Below are 23,343 nucleotides of genomic sequence, written 5' to 3'. Positions count from 1 at the left end.
TTCCGTCGGTAGGTTTGAGCGCACAGTTACTGGTACTATTCAGGGCGTATCCGCATCCCGTAGGGAACGCATATTGATGATATTTGAGAAAAATCGGCCATCGTTGAGAATTAGACAGATTAGGCTCAATACCCGTTGGTAAGGTGATCCCAAGGGGGGGTATGCTTTGCTTGGAAAAAAGTGCTTTCGATCATCATGCCTCGAAAAGCTGCAAAGTTCTCGTTCGTGTCGATGACGATCTTGATGCTCCATGAAAGTTTAAAGTTGCAAGTATGCTACATTTACGAAACTGAAAATGCAAAATCAGGCATCGAAGATAAGATAACCTATGTTTCTTGAGGAACTGACAAAGCAGGACTTTATAAACATTTGTACTTCAATTTATTTAGTAAAGCAGGATTTCATTTTAAAAATCAGGATTTTCCGCTGTAAACCAGGACACCAGGACAACGCTCGTGAAAATAGGACATGTCCTGGTAAATCAGGACGTGTGGTCATCCTACTACATAATGAAGGTGCCAAAATAACAAGAAAAAAAGGAACAAGAGCGCCGAAAAATGCAAAACCTGAGATCAAAAAATGACAAACACATGACGAAAATGTGTTTTAATGATTGTGAAAAGGTTATAAAAAGACGAAAAAAATACGATCGTAAAAGTGGGGTGACAAAAAGACAGCCAAAGCGTGTCGAAAAAATAACAAAAGGATAATGCAAAGAGGAAATAAGAACAATGAAAAGACAACAAAGAGACGACGAAAAAGACAACAAATAGATGTCGAAAAAGTGATGGCAAGTAGATGAAAAGCTGACGCAAATAAAAGACGAAAGACGATAAAAATACGACGAAAACATGCCGAACAAATACCACTAGAGTGACAGAAAGGCCAAGAGAAAATGAAAAATGACGAAACGTCTTAAAAAAGACAGATGCAAAAAAAATTACAAATTTTTCCACGGAAAAGTCTTGCAACGCTGCTTAGCTGGGCTGCTCCAAACTCATAATCCATCGTTATCGTCTCGAGAAGCTCGACATTTTCATCTAGAAAGCGGTCTACCGTCTTAACAGAAAATCGTCTGGAAGCCGGAGGTTAGCGCTGACCATCACTGTAATCCGGGAGGTCTTCGCGAAGCTGTCCTACGATCTTGACTGCTTTCACTGATACGGTTGACAATGAACCCCGGCGAAATTACCATCTTGCCACCTGCATCGAATTCCAGCGTGAATTCGACGAAAAAACGAATATCATCTGGATACTCTGTACCTAGCTGTGTTGGAACCCCTTCAGTGAGCAAGCGGCATTGTCCATTCAAGAGTGATGCTCGTTCAACTTGACGAGATGATCACCTCTCATAAAGTGATCCTACCAACAAACATCCGTTACGCAATATATATCAGCATCAATGAAATTGATGCCTTCTAGCAGGAACTGTTTTTGTACGGCAAGGAAAAATCCACTCTCCTTGAACTGAGTCGAGATGCTAACATTATCCAGCGGAACAAGTCAGTTTCCAAGACGACAGCAATGGCGCTCTTAGATATTGACAATGCGTTCGACAATGTGTGACACGACGGCCAAGCTTTCCAGCTTTTCCATGGCCCTGATAAAAATCATCAGAAACTATAACTGGTAGCAAACAGTCAACATTCCGGAATTTGTGCCCCAGGGAAGTATTCTGGGGCCCATTCTTTGGAATGACAACATTGTAATAAAATTCAGCTCAGTTTAAAGGAGTCAAACCAAGCAAAATTCAATGAAAAAATTAAGATTATGGCAACAAAAAATCAATAAAAAGGATTAAGTAGAAACGACCCGGTGTTAGGTACCTCAGGCAAGAAAAACTTTTATATTCAATTCATGTAGGTTTATTTCTAGTTCCCGTCGTAGTAAGTAAAGCCATTCTAATTTTCATCATTCACCTTACCTTCCGATCCGTGAACTTTGAAATCACTGAAAAGCGATTATTAAAGCATACTAGCTGACCCGACAAACTTCGTATTGCCACAAATTAACCTGTGTTGTACATAAATCATGAATCTCGGATGATCTTTGTCACAATCTCGAGTTTTGCAAGCCCCCCGGTGGGCGGCGCTTCCGACTGCGGGTCACCGGCAACACTCGCGACCGTCTCGTCCTGAATGATCTAGTGTTACTATAGATAGTTTTTGTGGGGTTGTATTGACTACTGTTTTATGGAAGAGTCTCGAATTTCTCGAGTTCGATTAGTTTTTCGCAAAAATTTCTGTTTTATTTATATGAGAGTCCATATCCCCCTACCACAGGGGTGAGAGGTCTCTAACTATCGTAAAATGAATTCAAGACTCCAAAATCTCCCACATGCCAATTTTGGTTCCATTTGCTTGATTAGTTCTCAAGTTATAAGGAAATTTGAATTTCATTTGTATGGGAGCTCCCCTCTTAAAAGGGGAAGGGATCGTAATTCACCATAGAAAAAAATTCTGCCATCTAAAACTCCCACATGCCAAATTTGGTTCCATTTGATTGATTAGTTCTCGAGATAAGAGGAAATTTGCATTTCATTTGTATGGAAGCCCACCCTCTTAAGGGGAAATGGGCCATAACTCGCTTTCTAAAGAAAAGAGGGGTCTCAATTCACCATATAAAAAAATCTTGCGTCCAAAACCACTTACATGTCAAATTTGGTTCCATTTGCTTGAATAGTTCTCGAGTTATGAGGAAATTTGTTTTTCATTTGTATAGGAGCCCCCCCCTCTTAAAGTGGGGAAATCCATAGAAAATATACCATTGAAAATATTCTTGCCTACAAAAACACCCACATGATAAATTTGGTTCCATTTGCTTGATTAGTTCTAGAGTTACGAGGAAATTTGTATTTCGTTTGTATGAGAGCCCCCCCTCTTAAAAAGGTAAGGGGTCCTAATTCATCATAGAAAAAATGGTTGCCTCCAAAAACACCCACATGCCAAATATGGTTCCATTTGCTTGATTAGTTCTCGAATTATGAGGAAATTTGTATTTTATTTCTGTAGAAGCACCCCCTCTTAAAGTTGGGAGGGGTCCTAATGCACCATAGAAAATATTTTTGCCTCCAGAAACCTCCACATGCCAAATTTGGTTCTATTTGCTTGATTAGTTCTCGAGTTATGAGGAAATTTGAATTTCATTTGTATAGGAGCCCCCCCTCCTAAAGTGGGGAGGGGTCCCAGTTCATCATAGAAAAAATTTTTGTCTCCAGAAACACCCACGTGTCAAATTTGGTTCCATTTGCTTGATTAGTTCTCGAGTTATGAGGAAATTTGTATTTCGTTTGTATAGGAGCCCCCCTCTTAAAGTGGGGAGCGGTTCTAATTCACCATAGAAAATATTCATGCCATAGAAAACTTTCACGTGCCAAATTTGGTTCCATTTGCTTGATTAATTCTCGAGTTATGAGGAAATTTGCATTTCATTTGTATAGGAGCCCCCCTTCCTAAAGTGGGGAGGGGTCCCAATTCATCACATAAAAAAATTTTGTCTCCAAAAACACCCACGTGCCAAATTTTGTTCCATTTGCTTGTTTAGTTCTCGAGTTATGAGGAAATTTGTATTTCGTTTGTATAGGAGCCCCCCCTCTTAAATTTGGGAGGGGTCCTAATTCACCATAGAAAATATTCTTGCCCTCGAAAACTTTCACATGCCAAATTTGGTTTCATTTGCTTGATTAGCTCTCGAGTTATGAGGAAATTTGTATTTCATTTGTATAGGAGCCCCCCCTCCTAAAGTGAGGAGGGGTCCCAGTTCATCACAGAAAAAATTTTTGTCTCCAGAAACACCCACGTGTCAAATTTGGTTCCATTTGCTTAATTACTTCTCGAGTTATGAGGAAATTTGTATTTCGTTTGTATAGGAGCCCCCCCTCTTAAAGTGGGGAGGGGTTCTAATTCACCATAAAAAATATTCATGCCCTAGAAATCTTTCACATGCCAAATTTGGTTCCATTTGCTTGATTAATTCTCGAGTTATGAGGAAATTTGCATTTCATTTGTATAGGAGCCCCCCTTCCTAAAGTGGGGAGGGGTCCCAATTAACCACATAAAAAATTTTGTCTCCAAAAACACCCACGTGCCAAATTTTGTTCCATTTGCTTGATTGGTTCTCGAGTTATGAGGAAATTTGTATTTCGTTTGTATAGGAGCCCCCCCTCTTAAAGTTGGGAGGGGTCCTAATTCACCATAGAAAATATTCTTGCTCTCGAAAACTTTCACATGCCAAATTTGGTTTCATTTGCTTGATTAGCTCTCGAGTTATGAGGAAATTTGTATTTCATTTGTATAGGAGCCCCCCCTCCTAAAGTGAGGAGGGGTCCCAGTTTATTATAGAAAAAATTTTTGTCTCCAAAAACATCCACATGTCAAATTTGGTTCCATTTGTTTGATTAGTTCTCGAGTTATGAGGAAAATTGTGTTTCTTTGGTACAGGAGCCCCCCCTCTTAAAGTGGGGAGGGGTCCTAATTTACTATAGAAAATATTCATGCCCTCGAAAACCTTGACATGCCAAATTTGGTTCCATTTGCTTGATTAGTTCTCGAGTTATGAGGAAATTTGTATGGAAGCCCCCCCTTTTAAAGAGGAGAGGAGTTATAATTCCCCTTATAAAGAGGAGAGGGGTCTCAATTTACCATAGAATAAATTCTTGTCACCGGAAACACCCACATGCCAAATTTTGTTCTATTTGCTTGATTAGTTGTCGAGTTATGCAGAAATTTGTGTTTCATTTGTATGGGAGCCCCCCCCCCCTTAGTGGTGGGAGGGGTTTCTAACCATCACTAAAACCTTTCCTGACCCCAAAAAACCTCTACATGCATATTTTCATGCCGATTGGTTCAGTAGTTTTCGATTCTATAAGGAACATACGGACAGACAGACAGACAGACAGAAATCCTTCTTTATAGGTATAGATTATTGAAATTACGCAACTGACTTTATTTCTTAAATTTGTCGTACCGTTTTAAAATCCGTCCACCAAAATTTTTCATCGTCCGAACTAAAAATCATAACAATGTTTACGAAGCTAACGCGCATGTATTTGTGTAGGACGGCATGACAAATGTTATTCTGTAAAATTTCTGCAGGTCAGGCAAGTATTCCTGGCTGTAGAATAACGACAATGCGTTGCGTGAGTTATTTTCATTTATGGATGACGGAAACTAAAACGATTAGTCGACATTTTCTTCTTCGTCGTACAAAAAAAACGTAGGAAATTTGGCTGGTATGACTGTTTTAATGATAAAAAGCATTTAAATAGATCTCAGTTCACTTTGATTGATCGCGTAGGATAGACAACAAACTAAAATATTAGGGAATAACTAGTTTTGCATTGTGTGTCATGAAAATGCTGATATTTTTAATAATTTGTGTTAGATAGGACGGGAATAGGTAATTACGACGAAGCAGCAACATACCCTACAAATAATCTTGAATCTCGGGTATGCCAGTGATAATATTGGGAAACTAATATTATATTTACAACCTAAATTTGACTCCAACAACATTTTTACCCATAAAATCAACTAATTTTATTTTCATTGCCTTTGTTTTCAGGTAAACATTCTACCAGTTATCACTAGAAACGGAAAATAAACTCGGACAGTCAACGTGGGGAAGCCACGACAGTGTGTGGCCTGCATTCGAAACTTGGAAAATGCTTGGTCCACAAAATTCCGCAGACCTGGTGAGTAAGCAAGAGATTTCCACCCCATCTGACGACGACGCTGCCCATGCCCTGCGCTGGTGGCACGTACGTAGGTAAGAAGTAGGACACGTAGCGTTCGAGGTGTTGTGCGAATTCCTTCCGCAAACAAAAACCGCAATGAAACTCGAAACTCGGGGTTCGGTTCATTCCTTCCCGCGTTGCAGCAAGGGGGTGCGGCACAGTCCAGTTCGCGGTCGGTGGAAGCGTGACTTTTAGTGGAAAACCGTGTATTATGTAATTTATACAGCTCATCTATTCTTCGCCCGGGTGTCTCATTATTCCCGGGGAAGCAGCTACCTTGTAGGCGATTCTTGCGGCGATGATGCTGTCAACGGCAAGTAGGTACCACCGAAACGGTCAAAGCGCTGCGGGGGAAATCGACACGGAAAGAGACTGTACAGATTTGTTCGCGAATCCGCGAATTCCTTCCAGCATAGACATCAAAATCAAAGGGGGCCTGTTGGCCCTGTCTTTCGGTGGGCAGTTGTTCCCTCTTAGAACGAAACGGAACGGTATAATTTCATGCTTATTTTATGTTTGCTTGGCTTCTCTGATACCGCGCGCGGTCCTGAAGAGAAAGAAAAGCAGCAAAGGCGTGTTCCGACGACTTTTGTTCGCTCGGCTGCGGATGGAAGAATGTCTTTCCGCGCGCGCGCGGTTTCATCCCCAACGCACCACCCACCGCATCGCACCAGTCTATTACCTAGCACACTCTCAATGATCTCCTCTCTTTCTCGTTTGAGTGGTTCTTTTACATGGCGTGAATTACCACACGGACCACACGGTGTGTAGTGCAGGAAAAATGGGACAAAAATTATTTGATTTGCAAAAATATTCACTTACGATTCCTTTTTAAATGTTTTAGAGAACGTTTAAAACGTTTAACATTTAAAGACAAAATTAATCGAACTGTATTCAATTGAAATGTGAGAAAACAATTAAGTTCAACTAACTTTTTTTTCGAATTTGCGTTATGTTTTCTACAAAGACGTTCAAAAATAAGATTATTTCGTAGTGTCGTCTTGATAGTAAAGAAGGTTGGAAGTTTTTATAGTGTAAACAGTTAAAGAATCACATTTTAACATTTAATCAGTCACCGGACTCACCGTGCACGGTCCATGATGGTGGGTACGCAGCAGGCACAAAGCGGTACGGGAACCCAGAAACTAGTACTAACCGCAAACAGCACGAACAGAGGTCGATGCAATTTTCGCATCTTGTTAAACACGACGAGAAAGAATGCCTCTCTTTCTACGGTTTGTTCTGTGGGAGCATCCGGAGCCACTGCCGGCCGTCCGGTACGGTACCCAGCAGCTGGGTGGTAATTATTCACGACCAAAACACGAGTCCCGCGGGATACTTTCACAGAGGACGGACCAACCGTCTGATCGGTGAACATACCACCAACCACCCAATCGCGTATGTACCACTTTAATGAAGTATTCGTCCGGCGTGGACAAGGGCTCCAATTTCGTTGGCCAACATTCGCGACGAGAGGACTGACCAGATGACCTCCACTGTCTAAGGTCTAGTTCAGCTCCGAAGTGGGTCCGAGTGAAAATGCTGACCAATAATGAAAACAGTAATCAACAAACCAAAACGGTGCGTCTGAACTGAACTGTCAGGCGATGTTTGCTGGAAGAATGGAGCTTGGCTGCCGTCTGTCCTTTCGAACTGGAAATACCTATTGCTACTGTCACTGTGCCGCATTTCGCTGTCATCAGCATGTCACAAGCTCTATCAAAATCTATCAATCAAACAATTAACTACCGCGAGGAAACCAAATCTTCCCGAGGAAGCGTAAAACAGCTGTCGATAGCAGTAGAGTTGATCCGAGTAAATTTTTTCTCTAATTTAGCTCGGCTGTGTGTGTATCGTACCGGTTAAATTTTAGATCTATTGATCTGCTCTTTTCTACGCAGGAATATGTGCTTCTTTTTCATACTTCTACTTCCAAAACAAAGAAATTCTTTTGTTTCCGCTTCCCAAAATATGCGTATTTTTTAAAATAATGCCATTTGAGTTCCCTTAAATTCAAATAGACTAGAAAATTGTTTAGGCTTTGTATAGAGAAGCAGCATCGTGAATTTTTTTATAACTTTCGATTGAGCTCCAAATGTAAGAGGAGGTGGAAGAGTAAAATGGATTTTTCCACGTGGTAAATCCCGAGGCTCATTTTCAGAACTGTAAATTAGACTTTGATAAAATAAACTTTACTTCATTAAGGTTGCGACTCGACTACCTAATATAACGGGCGGCAGTAGTTTAGTGAATGAAACATTCGGGTACCAACCGCAAGAATGTGGTTGCGAGTCTCACCTGCTATTGTTACACAACCCGATATATTTTTGTTCTTCGCATCAGACACTTTCCCCTTTCCAAAGTGTTTATACTGCAGAAGTAAGTGTTTTTCCTCACTTTGGCATTTACTGTCAGCGAGAATAAAGTATGAAATGGATTGCAATCTAAATTTATCTTTCGAAAGTAAATAACTAAATAACTTACGTAGGTACCTGAATAAATCTGTTGAAGATCGCAATTACCAGTCTTGTGATTCAATTTGCCAGGATATTCTACAATCTGCTGAAATCGGACCTGAACAAAGGAAGGGTAGGTTCCAATTCACCTTCCAAAGGTAAGTGAGCATTGTGAAAAACATTATGTTGCATTCTCCTTACCCAAGTTTCATGTTCAAATTGATAAACAATAAGTAACATAACCCTTGCGGGCGAACCCAAGTTAGTTCATGACGGGTTTTGCCCTTTTAAAGTTACATGGCCCTTTTAAAGTTATTGTATGTAGTCTACAAATGCTTGACGAATAAAACAACAACTTAAAACAACAACTTAATAAACCATCATATTTAAAAAATAGTATTACTGATGTGTTACTTCTATGTATTGATTGATATGTCCGCTCGTGCAGACCACGGATATATGATGCGTGAGCACGTTGTAATCCCGACGTTTCTGCAAAAACTGTCGGATAAAGATAAGTTGGTCCATAGTGGCATATCCTTGCATTTTGCTATCGGTCACAGCTATTGTAACAAAATCTGGAAGTGTGCTTTGTAGGCGGTGTTTATACTAACTATACCACGATGGTTGCAGCAATCGAGCCGATCACCATTTTTGTAGACAGGACAAACGACTCCCTTCATCCGTTCCTCCGGTAGTATCTTCTTTTCCTAAATCTTGGAAACAATCCAGTATAGAACCATTTCTCGTTTAACTTCATGGAGTTCAGGTGTTGGAGCACTACCATCTTCCATTGGAATTTCTAGGTAAACCTCCGCTACGCCTTCTGCTGCTACTTCATCATTGTTCCTGTTCATGTACATCGAAGAACTGTTTACACCTGTCAACCACTCACCGCACGTTCATTTATGATCAGATTTCTGACTTCGCCTTCTGACACATTTTTTTCCTCAGGATCATGTTAAGCGGGTTCCGTGCTCGACGGCATTTAACTAAGTGTAGCACCTTGGAACGGAATGTTGCACCTGGGCTTTGCTTTGATTAATGGCGTTGTTTTAACAAAAAAAGCTCAATCATGCAAACTCACTCGTAGACATCTTCGTGCAGTCGTGCAAGTAGGTGGCTAAGGTCCAAAAAACATTTTTTCTGAATGCCAGATTCTATTGCAGTCCCCTCTTCTGGTACTATATTAGTACCAACGATAGGGTGGACCGAAGAGTTGGTTTCGTATTACTTTGGAACAGGTGAAGCATGTTATTTGATAGAGACCCTAGAATCAAGGGTTGTTTTTGTGACCCTGATCAACGAATACGCAAACAACAAAACTCAATTGTTTATCAGGCACTTTTCCAGTGTCTTTAAAGATGGATTTATCCCTGCAAATCGACGAGGTTCTTCTGAATGTTGAACAGAGTATTTTAGAAATACAGAATGTGACATAGACTAATCTCAAGTTTTTAGTCTTGACCTTGAAATGCGGTCATACATATACATTAAAATTTATTGAAACGATGGTTCTACAATTAATGAAGGGACGGTAGGGGAAAAAAATGAAAATTTTTGGTTCAATTTTTGGTTTTGGTTTAGTTAGTCTATTTCATAGGAATGGGGCCTTCCCTCGAAAACTCGCGCCGAGAATCGCGGCTAACACACGCTGACAGACGAACAACGTCACGTGCAGTACCTTGCAAGTCGTAAGGGCCGGCATGGTGTCGTCGTCCTGCCAGTAAAAATCAGTTAGATTTAAACTTCTCGTTCGGTGGTAATCTGCAATAGATGTAGGAAGAGGCACATTATGTGTCGATAACCCAACCAAACGCGTCTCTATCTTGATAAGTGGATTTTGCAATCTGCTTTTATCCAGCGCCTCTATGATTCAAAGGTACAAGTATCAGCGAACCACTTGCCCTGGCGGGTGTTGTGGGTTCGACTCATGCACCTTCCAGCATTGGACAGAAGGTAGGAGTCAAAATGACTACTTGTCAAGCGTAGCTACCAATATCCTTTCCTTTCCGCTCTTCCCCACCATCACCAAAAATTTTCATTTCTTTCCCCTACCATCCCTTTATCAATTGTAGAACCATCATTTCAAAAAATATCAACAGAATGTGACGATTACGGAAGCAGGCATTAAAAATGCGATCTGCAAACTTAAATTATCGTGGCAAACTGGACCGCAAAACATTTCACGGATTATTTATTATAAATGTTGTAATGCTCTTTGTGCACCTGTCACTGTTGTTTGCAATCAGTCCATATTTGTGCAAAGCCTAAATTACTGCCAAAGAATCGCTTAGGGCTTGTGATTGTTTAACCAACTGAATACGACTGGCTGTGCACAGCAGTTGATTACAAACACGATTACGCACCGAACTGTTCAAACCGTTCGTCGCAACGGCAGCACAGTTATCGCTACTGAGATGGTATATTGCGTGAGCATAAGTGATATTCTGTACCGGGTGCATTCAACCCTCACACCTCTCCTCTTCGCACAAGATAATATATGATAAAAAGAGACTACCTAATATAAAAGCATAAAAAAATGCCTAACTTACATGCTTCAAGACAATTTTTATTGACGAATTTGCCATTTATTATATTTATTTGGAGATAAAAACCGACTTTGTCATGCACTCAACTGGTATCTCTCAAGCAAACAAAATACTGAAGATAACGCTTTCAAACGAAATTGGGAGTAAATGTGTGGCGGAGGTTAATCCTTGATGGTACTCAGTCTAGCGCAATTACCAGCACTTGCATTGTTGAAATCCTCACCAATTCCGAAATTCGTTTTAAATCGACTCCATTAAGAACATTTTCTGATATCTGGTTAGCTGGACCTAGTGAAAACGAAGGGATGTCCTAGCGCATCCGCTCTATATCGTTGACTTTTTTCTGAGTAGAAACACAAATGTCCGTGTCTTTCGGCATTGGAGATGATTCGATTCATTGGTTTAGTCTAAGGGCAATTTTGACTTCACATAACCGCTGTTTTTGTCTTTCCAGCAGTGCGGAAAATTACCCTCCCTTCTAGACTGTCAAGTAAGTTTTTCTTCACACGCTTTGTTGTGTCTTTCTGGGACCCGGAGGATTCTCTTCCTGAGGACTTTGCCGAGCCGATGCTATTGAATTTTCCGGCCAAAGTTTGTATACTTCTTGTTTATTTCACTTAACATTCATAACACAACTTAAGACTATTTCTCTTCAATATAACAGTCTTCGTGAACGTAATGGGATTATCAGTTCAATCAGTTGCATCCAAGTTGTTCGAAATAATTGTAAGCACTGTTATATTTAATAGCATGATGAACTATATATCCTCCGATCAGCATGGCTTTGTCCATGGTCGTTCCGTGACAACGAACCTGCTCGATTTCACGTCACAGTGCATTCGGGATATTGAATTTAAAGCGCAGGTTGATGTAATTTATACAGACCTGGAAGCTGCATTTGACCGAATTGATCATCACATCCTACTTAAAAAATTTACGTATGGGAGCCTCACTGCTAAAATCATTTTTGTGTGGCAGAGTTTTGCTAGTTAAACTTGGATCGGACTTATCACCTAGAATTACAAATAAATCAGATGTTCCTCAAGGTAGTACGCTTGGCCCTCTCCTATTCATCATTTCTTTCAATAACTCAGCAAATGCCATAGGAAATAGTTACCGATGACTCAAAGCTCTATCTGACGATTCATTGCATCGCCGATTATTATCAACCAGATTTTATTCGATAAATTCGTGGCGTGGTGTAAACTAAATTCTTTAATAATAAGCACTGATAAGTGTCAATTGATTACGCTTCGCCGAATTCAAACGTCAATTACTTTGAGTATAGTACTGATAGCGTTAAACAGAGTCGGACTACGTTAAAGATCTTGGCGTTAATCTGTACCGTAAGCTGATATTTGAAAAGCACCGCACAGAAATCGTTTCTAGGGCAGGTAGGCAACTTGGGTCCCTCGCAAAAAGTGGACGGCGCTTCAAGCATCCTCATTGATTGGAAAACGTTGTACAGCTACCTTGTGTGTCGCTAACTTTAAAATGCTTCCGTGGTTTGCGTGGGCGTGTGCAGACAACGTTTCTACCGCTGACATTAAGCGACTATCCCTGGGTGGCGAGATCCCAACAACCTTCCTCCTCATCCGGATTGCTGTCATTTGTTTGGACTGGATGCGCCGTTCAACGTCGCAGGCTACAACAGGTATTACCCGTGGCCAAAGTGCTAAATAGCGAAATTGATTCGTCAAAGCTCCTGCCCATGACGAACTTTCGTGCATCGCAACGTGTGCTAAGACCGTCATCCATGCTAGTAAACGAATTTTACCATACCAACTTCAGTTATTTTGAACACGTGGTGATCAACGTAAGGTTAATCTCTACTATTGAGCATCTCATTGAATTTAGTGAACCTTCTCACATGTTGGAGCACAAAATCAATAGATGTAATTCACTTTGATTCTTATGTCGATTTATAAAGACATATTTTTGTTAGATAATAAGAGTATATATAATCAAACAAAGTAATGGCCCGTACATAATTATATCCTGGCATACTAAATGCGGTGGTACCAGAAAAGGGAAAAATCGTTCCATTCATTATAAATGACACTTAAATACACTGCGCGTTTTCAGAATGCACTGCAGTTTTAAAAATCTGTTGAAAATGGATTAACCACTTTATTTGCCGAAAATCCAAATAAATCAATTAATTAATCTATGGTCGTACCGAACCATATGCTTCATGAACAATGATCGTACTAAACCATTTAAAACATCTATGATCGTACCGATCCATATACTTCATTCGTCAATGATCGTACCGAAATATTTAGTTAGTTATTTAGTTATTTATTTATTTATCTGATAGCGTAAGGTAAACCTTTTTTTTGCTATCTCCGAAGGTCACAATCATTATCGTATAGATCATTTTTGTAAATTCTAAATACATTACATACTAACAATTAATTTAATGACGGTTAAAAAACTCTAGACAGCCCCCCTTAAAATCTGCTTCCGTTGTCGATTGTTTGACTACAGTGGGTAAAGAATTCCAAATTGCAACACCTCGTACGAATGGTGAATTGGAGTAGCTGTTTGTGTTATTGCGCGGAATAATCAGGTTTTGGAGGCGACGTCCTTCAGTTGGTATCAGCTTCTGAAAGAGTATTTGCGGCGAGCACGATGTGATCAGTTTACGCAGGAACAGGCAGAAACGGTAGGCATATAGAGAATCAAGTGGGCAGCCAATCAGATTTCTCTGCAGGTGACTCACGTGAGCATAGCGGCTAAGTCCATACACGAAGCGTACACAAGAGTTAAGGGCAATACGTAGTCGGCTCATGGAATTAGGGGCCGTGCACTAATTACGTAAGGCATAATGGGGGGAGGGGGTGTTCCGCGAAATCTTACAAAATTTTATTTGTGGGGGAGGGGGGTTTAATCATTTCTTACGTAAGATTTTCACACTCGAAAAAATTATGAAAAATTCACATTTTCAATTGCAACCCATATTACTTGTTACTAAAAATTTCAAATAGATAAGTTTTGAAGTGTGAAAATCCTTCATACTGCAAGGAAAGGCACAGCAACCTGCTGAGTATTTTAGCCTTGCCCACTCAGGGAAACAACAGTTGGGCTACTTGTTCTTGAGCCATCTGATGTCATCGGTTTATGCTATCCAGCTTTCCACGAGCGATGAGGGTGGCTGATGGGTACAACTTTCTGAAGGGCACAGCTCGGTTTTGACAATGTTTACATTTTTCCACTCAACCAGCAAACAACCGTAGTGGCTTCCATAGTAACTGCAGTAACCGCTCCTGCATTGAATGTCATAACCTAACTACGCCCTTCAGAAAGTTGTACCCATCAGCCGCCATTATCGTTCGTGGAAAGCTGGATTATTACAACATATTTCGTTGCAATTGCTTATCTCAATCCCGCAAGGCAGCCGCAAAATCCCTTATGCTATCACGAGAAACATTTTTGTTTAAAAGTAGCTTATTCAACTAATGTATAGCTGTACCAATGGAACTAATGCTAAGCTACTATACAAAAAAATGTTTCTTGGGATGTATTGTTCTTCTGTTCCTATAGATCTTGAATGCCGCATGTGACCAGAGTGGGGTCAGTATTTTGCTTCAAAGGAAACCGCGGATGATCATTACAGATCTGTACATTAGACGCAACGGAGTGCCAATTCCAACATAAGACCATGCCGCGTGTCATCTAGAAGAGACAAAGAAGTTCTTTGTATGTTATTTGACGAGGACACGTGTTTAGACGATTTAGAGTGGATCAATGCGAATTAAGTGAACGCTAGTGAGTTTTTGAGCATACACTAATATTTATTGACAACCTCAATGCTGAAATACGTTCTGTTCGTGAGTGGGCCATAAAGGGATTTACAACAGATAATGGATATTGTTTTTTTTTATTAATTTTTTTTTTGAACTTTGGTTTTTATAAACTTGTTTAAACTTTGTTAACTGTTTCAATATTCTTTCAATGTATAACTTTTTAAATAAAACTTGAGTTTTGATGTTTCAAAAAATCTTACTAAGATTTTTTTATGAGGGGAGGGGGAATTGGCCAAAATCTTACAAAATCTTATATAGGGGGAGGGGGGGTTCAAAAATGAGGAAAAAGCCCTTACGTAATTATTGCACGGCCCCTTAGCACTTGGATTGACATGCAATATATCCCCGAAAAGGAAGTGAGGCAGTATCAAGGCCTTGAACAGCCTAAGCCGTATGTCGATGGGGGCAACAGCTGCACAGCTATGAAGCGAACGAAGGCACGCGTAGATTTTTCCGCATTGCTGGTTGATGAGACCATCCCACTGGATATCTACTTGAAACAAAAAACCAAGATTCATCGCTCGATCCGTCCAGTCAATGGCTTGGCCGTCCAATATAACAGGCGGCAACGAATCCATTTGCGTAGTATTCCTGCGTCATCCTCGAATAAACATAGTTTTACTTTTAGCTTGGTTAATGTGCAACTGATTTCTTAGTGACCACTCTACAATTCACCAAATCGACGAGATTTCGTGAACAAACACCAGGGCGGCTATCATATAACTGTACATCGTCCGCAAAAAGCTGAATGGAACAGTGCCGAGGTATTGTTGGGAATTCATTCACGTGGCAACAAAACAGTAGTGGGCCAGTCACGAAACCTTGTGGCACACCGGAGGTGCAGTAACCTACTTCGGACTGTAAGTCTCCACAGAAAATAATTTGCGTTCGTTCATCGAGGTAGGACTCCAACAAATTCACTACAGAGATTGAAAAATTAAACTGCGTTTCCAGCTTCGAGCACAGCAACCGGTGAGGAATAGTGTCGAATGCTTTAGAAAATCAAATCAAGTAGAAGTAGTACAGCAGATCCTTTTTTGTCGACTGTGCTTGCCAGAGCATCGTACACACGAAGAGCTGCAGTTTGTATGCTTTGGCCTTTGCGGAAACCCGCTTGGAACTCCGACAATAAGTTGTTACCCGTAATGTACGCCGACATCTGGTACTTCAACAGCTTTTCGAACGCCTTCGACAAAGCACTCAGTATACTGGTAGAGCGAAGGTTTGTAAGCGTATTAATATGAGCTTTTTTCTTTAGCGGTAGCACCTTAGCTTGCTTCCAGCAAATCGGGTATGACAATGTTCTTATAATGCTGTTGAACAAGTGAGTGATTTGGTGCACGAGCAACGGTTCATCTATGGCCGTACCGAACCATATTTTTCGTGAAAAATGATCGTACCGAAACATTTAATTCATCTGTGATCGTACCGAAACTATGTAACGCACCTTCTAGTGATATTTTCGCTTTCTGTTGCATTTCCAATTATATACTCAATTGATTGAGTCACTTTGATTTTAATTGTTTTGCTAATTGTTTGTTTGTTAAATGTAGTTTACCTTAGGTTTACCTTACGCTATCAGATAAATAAATAAATAACTAAATAACTAACTAAATATTTCGGTACGATCATTGTCGAATGAAGTATATGGATCGGTACGATCATAGATGTTTTAAATGGTTTAGTACGATCATTGTTCATGAAGCATATGGTTCGGTACGACCATAGATTAATTAAATGATTTATTTGGATTTTTGGCAAATAAAGGGGTTGATCCATTTTCAACAGATTTTTAAAACTGTTGTCAGATAAATTAATATTAATAAATGTCCTATGTTAAAAGAGGAGTTTTACAAGCACCTCGAGGAGACATTTGGCGGGTGTTCAAGAAATCAACAAGATCGTCGGGCAAAAAGGCAAAACGTAAATGGTGTCCATGGTAAAATTGCAACTCTGAATTGCAACTGAAAATAATTCGCCAAATTCGAGTTTTTATCCGATTACCATCAAACTTTCAGGGTATCAAATGAAACAATTAAATTTAGTTTTAGCGTTTTTATTTTATTAATTTCGCCTCTGTATCTGAATACCGGTACTTTGGCCTTAACCGTATCCATGAGATCTTGCACAACCTCAAAATCGACATGGTTTCCATATTTACCCATACTTTCTTCATTTCTTCAAATGTTTTGACTACTTTGGGATGTTTCAGAAGATTCTGCTTCACAATAGCCTAGTATTTCTCGATTGGCCGCAGCACCGATGTATTAGAGGGGTTATGATCTTTCGGCACGAAATCGACATTATTTGCCTTATGCCAATCCAGAACGGCGTTTGCACAACGGCATGAAGTCAAATCCTATCAGAAGATCGTAAGACAGTTATCAGACTTCAGAAGAGAAAGAAATCGCTTTCGGAGACACTCTTTCAAATACACCTGTCTATGTTTATGGTACCTGGGGTCGCGAAAGCTGTGGACCCCCTGTTTTGCCGTGGACCCCGAGCAGGAGCGAAGAGCAAAATGATTTCAAAAGGTGTTTGATTGGAAATCGGATAACTCATCAAAATTTGGTCTTGTTTTGGCTGACATAGTTGGTAAAATAACAAAAAATAATATCAAAATTTTACTCCTTTAAGGCCAAAAGAATAACTAATTATGTTATTTGAAGAACAAAGCAATAACATGACTGTATTCAGAGTTTAAAATAACATATTTTAGTATTATTAAGGTATTGAATAACAAATACAGTAGTATACGAGTTTTCGGCTTTAAAAACGGTTGCCATAGTTTCCATAGTTTTTAGCTTTAAAAACGGTTGCCTTCATGGTAACTTTTCTCAGATGTTCCACAGTGTTCCGCCCTAAGTTGTACATGGTGAGATACAGCATAAATTGATTCACAAAAAATAAGTGAGATTAGCTGCTCATAGCTGCTCTTCGCCGAGTTACACCCCCTTAAAGATTACATGTAAATTAAAAATTAAAAAACCAGTGATAGCTGCTCAAGGGAAAAGAATAGAGCTCTACTGTCTTCGACGAAAATGTGCAATTTAATGTGATTAATAATTTCTTAGAACATTTGAAAAGCATACGAAGCGTTATTAAAGAGCTAGATCGAAAAAACTGTTTTTAAGGGTGTCCCTAAGAGTTTGCTCTATAACTTCTTTCATGTAGGAGATAGAAATCTTTAGTTTTCAACAAAGTTCCTCGAAAATAGTTTAGCTACAACTTTTCTGTAGGTAGCAATCATTTCTGGCTTAAAATAGAGGAAATATTTTTTGTATCTGATTAGAGACACCCTAAAGTCCGAATATTTTTTCACCACTAGAAAGTGCTTTTTGAATGAAGAAACTTTTCTAAAGCAACTATTATGCTATATCTTCAGGTTTCGATGCTATTACTTATGTCTCACTATTTTTGAATCCGTCCCACTGTGCGGCGGGCGTGATAAGACTACATGAGCTTATAGCCTGATTCTGTGGGCCACTTGATCGGAAGGCAGTTTTATAGCGGTCATCAGAAAGTTCTAGTGAAGCTCATGTTTTTATTAGCGGTTTTATAAATTTGTCATGAAAACCACTAGAGGAACATAAAAAAACTTATTGCTTGGGATGGTTCAGTTCAAAGCCTATCGCCGATAGTTAAATTTTTTCAAGTTAGGTCGGTCTAACCTAACAATTTCAGTTATAGACTTGAAGTATGTATGTAGATGCTTGGAGATCTAATTAACATTAGGTGGTTTTGAGTAAGGGCCCACTTTAGGCCGAAAATATACAACTAGTGGACCTTTATTTTACTATAATTCTTATTATTCTTTTCCTGTGTAGGACCATAAAATAAGTTTCATTCAAATAAATAATTTATTAGTAATTATTAAATCTGCTTTGTTCGCTCGTTTTTGCCTGTTAATCCACTTTGGTGGGCTAATGAGATTATTAGCCTTGCTTACTTTTTCTATTGCTTCAAATTTTCAAGATGCGCACAGCTTGATAACTCTACAAATTTCCATCGGCGATCAGCCGATACTCAATTAGCCGAGTTGCAAACTACCAGCGAAAATCATTGCGAAACGACCAACGTATTATTCCCCCAGATTCTCTCAGCACCGCACGCCGCACCGCATCGTGCCGGCCGGCTTGCCTCCGCTTGCCTCTCACGGTTCGGTTTCGATTTTCCAACCAACCAACCAACCAACCATCACTAGAGCTAGGTAAGTGGACGACGAAAACGAGACGCGGCCATCGGGTCACTAAAGTGTTTCGTTAAATAGCTTTAATTGGCTGCACATCTAGGCACACACAACGGCACACAAATGCTGCGGTGTCGCGTCGAAAACGAGAGACGGAAATCGAGCTTTGCTCTATTCAAATTAAAATAATGTTTTCTTCCCACCGGGGGCCGCGCGCCGCCGACTAGCGACAACGCGCAGAAGGTTGACTGGGAACTGACCTCCGGCTCTGGAGCCCGCTTAGGTACCGCGCGCAGGGGCTAGGCCAGGCGGAAAGAAAGAAATTTCTCATGGCGAACGCCAGTTTGACCCTTCATGTGATCCGATCGTGTCAATTGATCCGCGCCGGGCTTTCCAATCCGGGAAATTCGACTTGTTCAGAAACCCGAACGTCCGGGTTTTGAATTTCATGTCTGTCCCAATTGGATCGGATTGGTTCGCGGCTGCGGCTGCGTATGCGACGGTTTTCCATACCGGTAGAACCTGGCCCAGCACAAGGAGCCCGCAAGAAGCAATACACATCGGCGGTAAATATGCGCAGCAATTCGTGATCGTGTCGTTTGCGGTAAGCAGCAACTGCATTGCCGTGGCATCAGGAATGAAGAATAAATCATCAGTAAGCTGGGCCCCGGCAGTCGAGTTGCAGCGGAATCGGTAATGAGAACGGCCGCTTGAGGCCGGCCGGTTAAGGTATTCAGGGCTGGGGTCCTTCTCAGCAGTGGCGAGCAGCGCAGTTGTCGTGATCTTATTTATCTAATTTTTTACTGGAGAAAACTGTGCACACATTAGGAAAAACGCTTCCGTCCAGAATGCTGCTAGAAAATAATGCCAACCCGCCGGAGCGAGAGAAAAAAACAGAAGCAATGAGTTGGTACATTTCTGTGCCGATCTGATGATCTGTAAAGTGCCGCAAAGGCTGCTGATCGTCCGTTGGCAGATACATAAATTGTGCATGTTTATCTGTATGCTCTCCCATGCTCTGGCGATGAAGTGCGAATGTTCATCTGCGTTGAACGAACTACGGCTCTAGTGTTTTGATGTTTCACTAAGAAAAATAAAGGATCGAAAACTCACAAAAGAGAAGCCGATAACAGAAGAAACAGAACGAACGACAAACTTCTGAAAGGATTCGAAACGTTCGAATTCGATCGAACGGATGAAAAATAAAACTCCGACAAAATTAAACCTGCTCCCGGGGGGTGGAGTCCATTCTGCTGCAGGGTAATCAGAGCCGGCATGACTTGACCGAAATGAGACCGCTTCGCAGAAATACGATACCCACGCGGGGCTGACCGACGGGACGTCGGGAGAGAGGCTGCCGGTGATATTGATATTGAAAGTGAGAAAAATCTGCCTGGTAATGGCGATACGGACCGGACCGGAGCAGCAGCGCGGTTCCGGCGGCTGCCTTCTAATTTAGGCACTTTTCTTATAATAGTAATAACTATTTTTTTTGGTTTTGATGTGCCCACGCAACAACTTTAAAGTTCTGGCTGACCGAGAATCCGTAAAACGCAGGCGATGACTTCCTTTGCCCGGGAATCGATCGTTGCTGGGGGATTTAAAACCGAAAGTGGCTACGAAGGGACGCTCGGCAATTATGATATATAATGGTTGGCTAATGTCTCGAGTGTGGAACTCCCGTGCTGGGGTCCGTTTGGAGTGCAATTTCCGAATAATGCCGGATTGTAACAGTCATCGCCGATTCGATTAATTTGTTGGAATAACATAGCTTGCCTACCGGCCAGTAGTAGTGCCAGCGTGGTCCAAGAGGTTTGACGATTTGAGTGGGCCGGTTCCCACATTTCGGCGTGCCGCTTCTTCGTTTTGTTTTTTATATTAATTTTTGTTTCTCGGCTACCAACATGAACGGTTGATGTGACACCCACTGTTGGTGTTAAGCTATGATTCATTAATATGTCGGTTTGCTCGGAAGGTTGTCCGTGGTTCGTTTGATAAGTTCATTAATTCGAAACTGCATCTAGTAAACGTATTTCCATTTTAAAACTATTGCCATTGCTTGTAAGAAGACACATATTAGAAAATTATTTATACAACACTGACCCGAAGTGACCGTCACTATTTTTTGTAGCAATTAAAATAAGTGCTCAACCAATTAAAACAATTAAAATAACTAATCGGAGCAGCCAGACCTTGAGAACGGTGAACCGTCATACCACTAGACCTGTTTTATCGGTTGTAATAAATTGTTTCGATCGACTTAGGTTGATTATTTTATTCTGACTTCATTTGTTTCATGTTTGACGATTGCTTCTAATATTATAGCTATCTACCTTGCTTTTTACTTTACTTTACCTTACTGTATTTTGCTTTACTGACAACAAACTGATTTTTCTTTTGTCTATTCTAGAAGACTACTAGGAAACAGTTTCGCTCTTGGGTTGGAAGTTCGTCCGATATTCTCGCTTCATGTCCAGCCATTCTCAATTTGACCGAATCGATCATGTATTAAAAACCCGATTTAGTCCACCTTATGGTGAAAAGAATCTTTGTTATACCATCTTCTTCTTCTTCAGCATAGAGTCGAGGTGGCTCGTGCTGTTTCAAGCATTCGTTTCCATTCAACTCGGTCTTGGGCCACTCGTCGCCAATTTCCTAGTCGTCTCAGAAGTCGCAAATCGCTTTCGACCTGGTCGAGCCATCGTGCATGTTTGGGACCCCCTGTTCCTCGTGCGGTGGGGTTGTTGAAGAGGACTATTTTCGTCGCACTGTCGTTCGGCATTCTTACGACGTGTCCGGCCCACCGTAGTCTGCTAACTTTCGCTAAATGTACAATGGGAGCCTCCCCAACCAGTGCCTGTAGCGCGTGATTCATACGCCTCCGCCACTCTCCGCTCTCAGTTTGTACTCTGCCAAATATCGTCCGCAGAACTTTCCGCTCGAACACGGCAAGGGCGGGTATGTCCACCGGGAGCAGCGTCACAGCTTCAAGTCCATAAAGAACTACCGGTCTAATAAGGGTTTCGTACATTGTACACCAGCGAACCCAAATACACGAACTCCTCTACCACTTCTAGTTCGTCGCCGTCAACGGTTACCGTCCGTGAGAGACGTGCATTTGTTTCCTTTGGGCCGCTTCCTTTCATGTATTTGGTCTTCAACGCATTTATTTTTAGCCAATTCTCCTAGACTCCTCTTTCAGTCTGGCGTAGATTGCCTCCGCCGTCGCAAAGTTCCTGGCTATGATATCGAAGTCATCTGCAAAGCTTAGAAGTTGACTACCCTTGGTAAAAATCGTGCTTCTCGTTTCGATGCCCGCTCGTTGGTTCACCCTCTCAAGAGCGATGTTGAACAGTATGCAGGATACACCGTCACCTTGTCTCAACCCTCGCCGCGTCTCGAAGGGACTCGAAAGTGTCCCTCCCAGAGATGCGTACGAAACACATCACTCGATCCAATGTAGCTCTGATCAGTCGCATCAGTTTGTCCGGAAAACCGTGTTCGTGCATTATCTGCCATAGCTTGTCTCGATCGACTGTTTCGTATGCTGCTTTGAAATCAATAAAGATGTGATGCGTGGGAACGTTGTACTCCCGACATTTCTGCAAGATCTGTCGGACAGTAAAATTTTGGTCCGTAGTTGCGCGAGCCCCCATGAAACCCGCTTGATAATTCCCTACGAAACCTTGTGCTATCGGTGACAACTGGCGTAACAGGATCTGGGAGAGTACCTCGTAGGCGGAGTTTACTAGCGTAATACCACGATAGTTGCAGCAGTCTAGCCGATCACCCTTTTTGTAGATGGGACAAATCATTCCTTCCATCCATTACTTCGGTAGCTTTTCCTTCTCCCAAATCCTCGAAATAACCCAGTGTAGAGCCTTTGCTAGAGTTTCTACGCCATGTTTATAAAGCTCTGCCGGTAGGCGGTCCTTCAAAGCGGTTTTATTGGTCTTCAGCAGCCCGATTTCTCGTTTGACTTCTTGGAGATCAGGTGCTAGGACATTACCATCTTCCATGGGCGCTCCTAGGTTAATTTCCGTTCCGCCTCCTTCTGCGACTTCGCCATTGAGGTATTCATCGAAAAACTGCTTCCATCTGTCGACCACGTCGCTCTCGTTTGTGATTAGATTCCCTCCCTCGTCCCTACACATGTCAGGTTTCGGTGTAGCCCTTCCGAGTTTGGTTCACCTTCTCATAAAACTTACGCGTATCATTAGCTCGGAATAGTTGCTCTAATTCTTAACGATCTCTGTCCCCCTTTTGGCGCTTTTTCCGCCTCAGGATCGTGGTCAACTGGTTCCTAGCTCGTCGGTATTTGGCCAGGTTCTCTCTAGCGGCAATACTTAGATAATTTATCCAAGCAGCTTTTCCCCTCCACCGCTTGTTGGCATTCTGCATCAAACCAATCATTTTGTGTACTCCGAGGCTCTCCGATGGCCGAGCGTATTCTGCCCCAACCGTCTTCGAGGTTTGAAGCACCTAACTCCTCGGAAGAAGGCAATGCCTCATTCAATATTCGCGCATAGTTCTCGGCAGCTTGCGGATTATCTAGCTGCCTGATGTTCAGCCGAGGAGGGCGGCTTTGACGCCTCCGGTAAAC

This window comes from Sabethes cyaneus, chromosome 3, assembly GCF_943734655.1.
Source record: "Sabethes cyaneus chromosome 3, idSabCyanKW18_F2, whole genome shotgun sequence".
NCBI classification, from domain to species: domain Eukaryota; kingdom Metazoa; phylum Arthropoda; class Insecta; order Diptera; family Culicidae; genus Sabethes; species Sabethes cyaneus.
Note: the sequence above shows the minus strand (reverse complement) of the source record.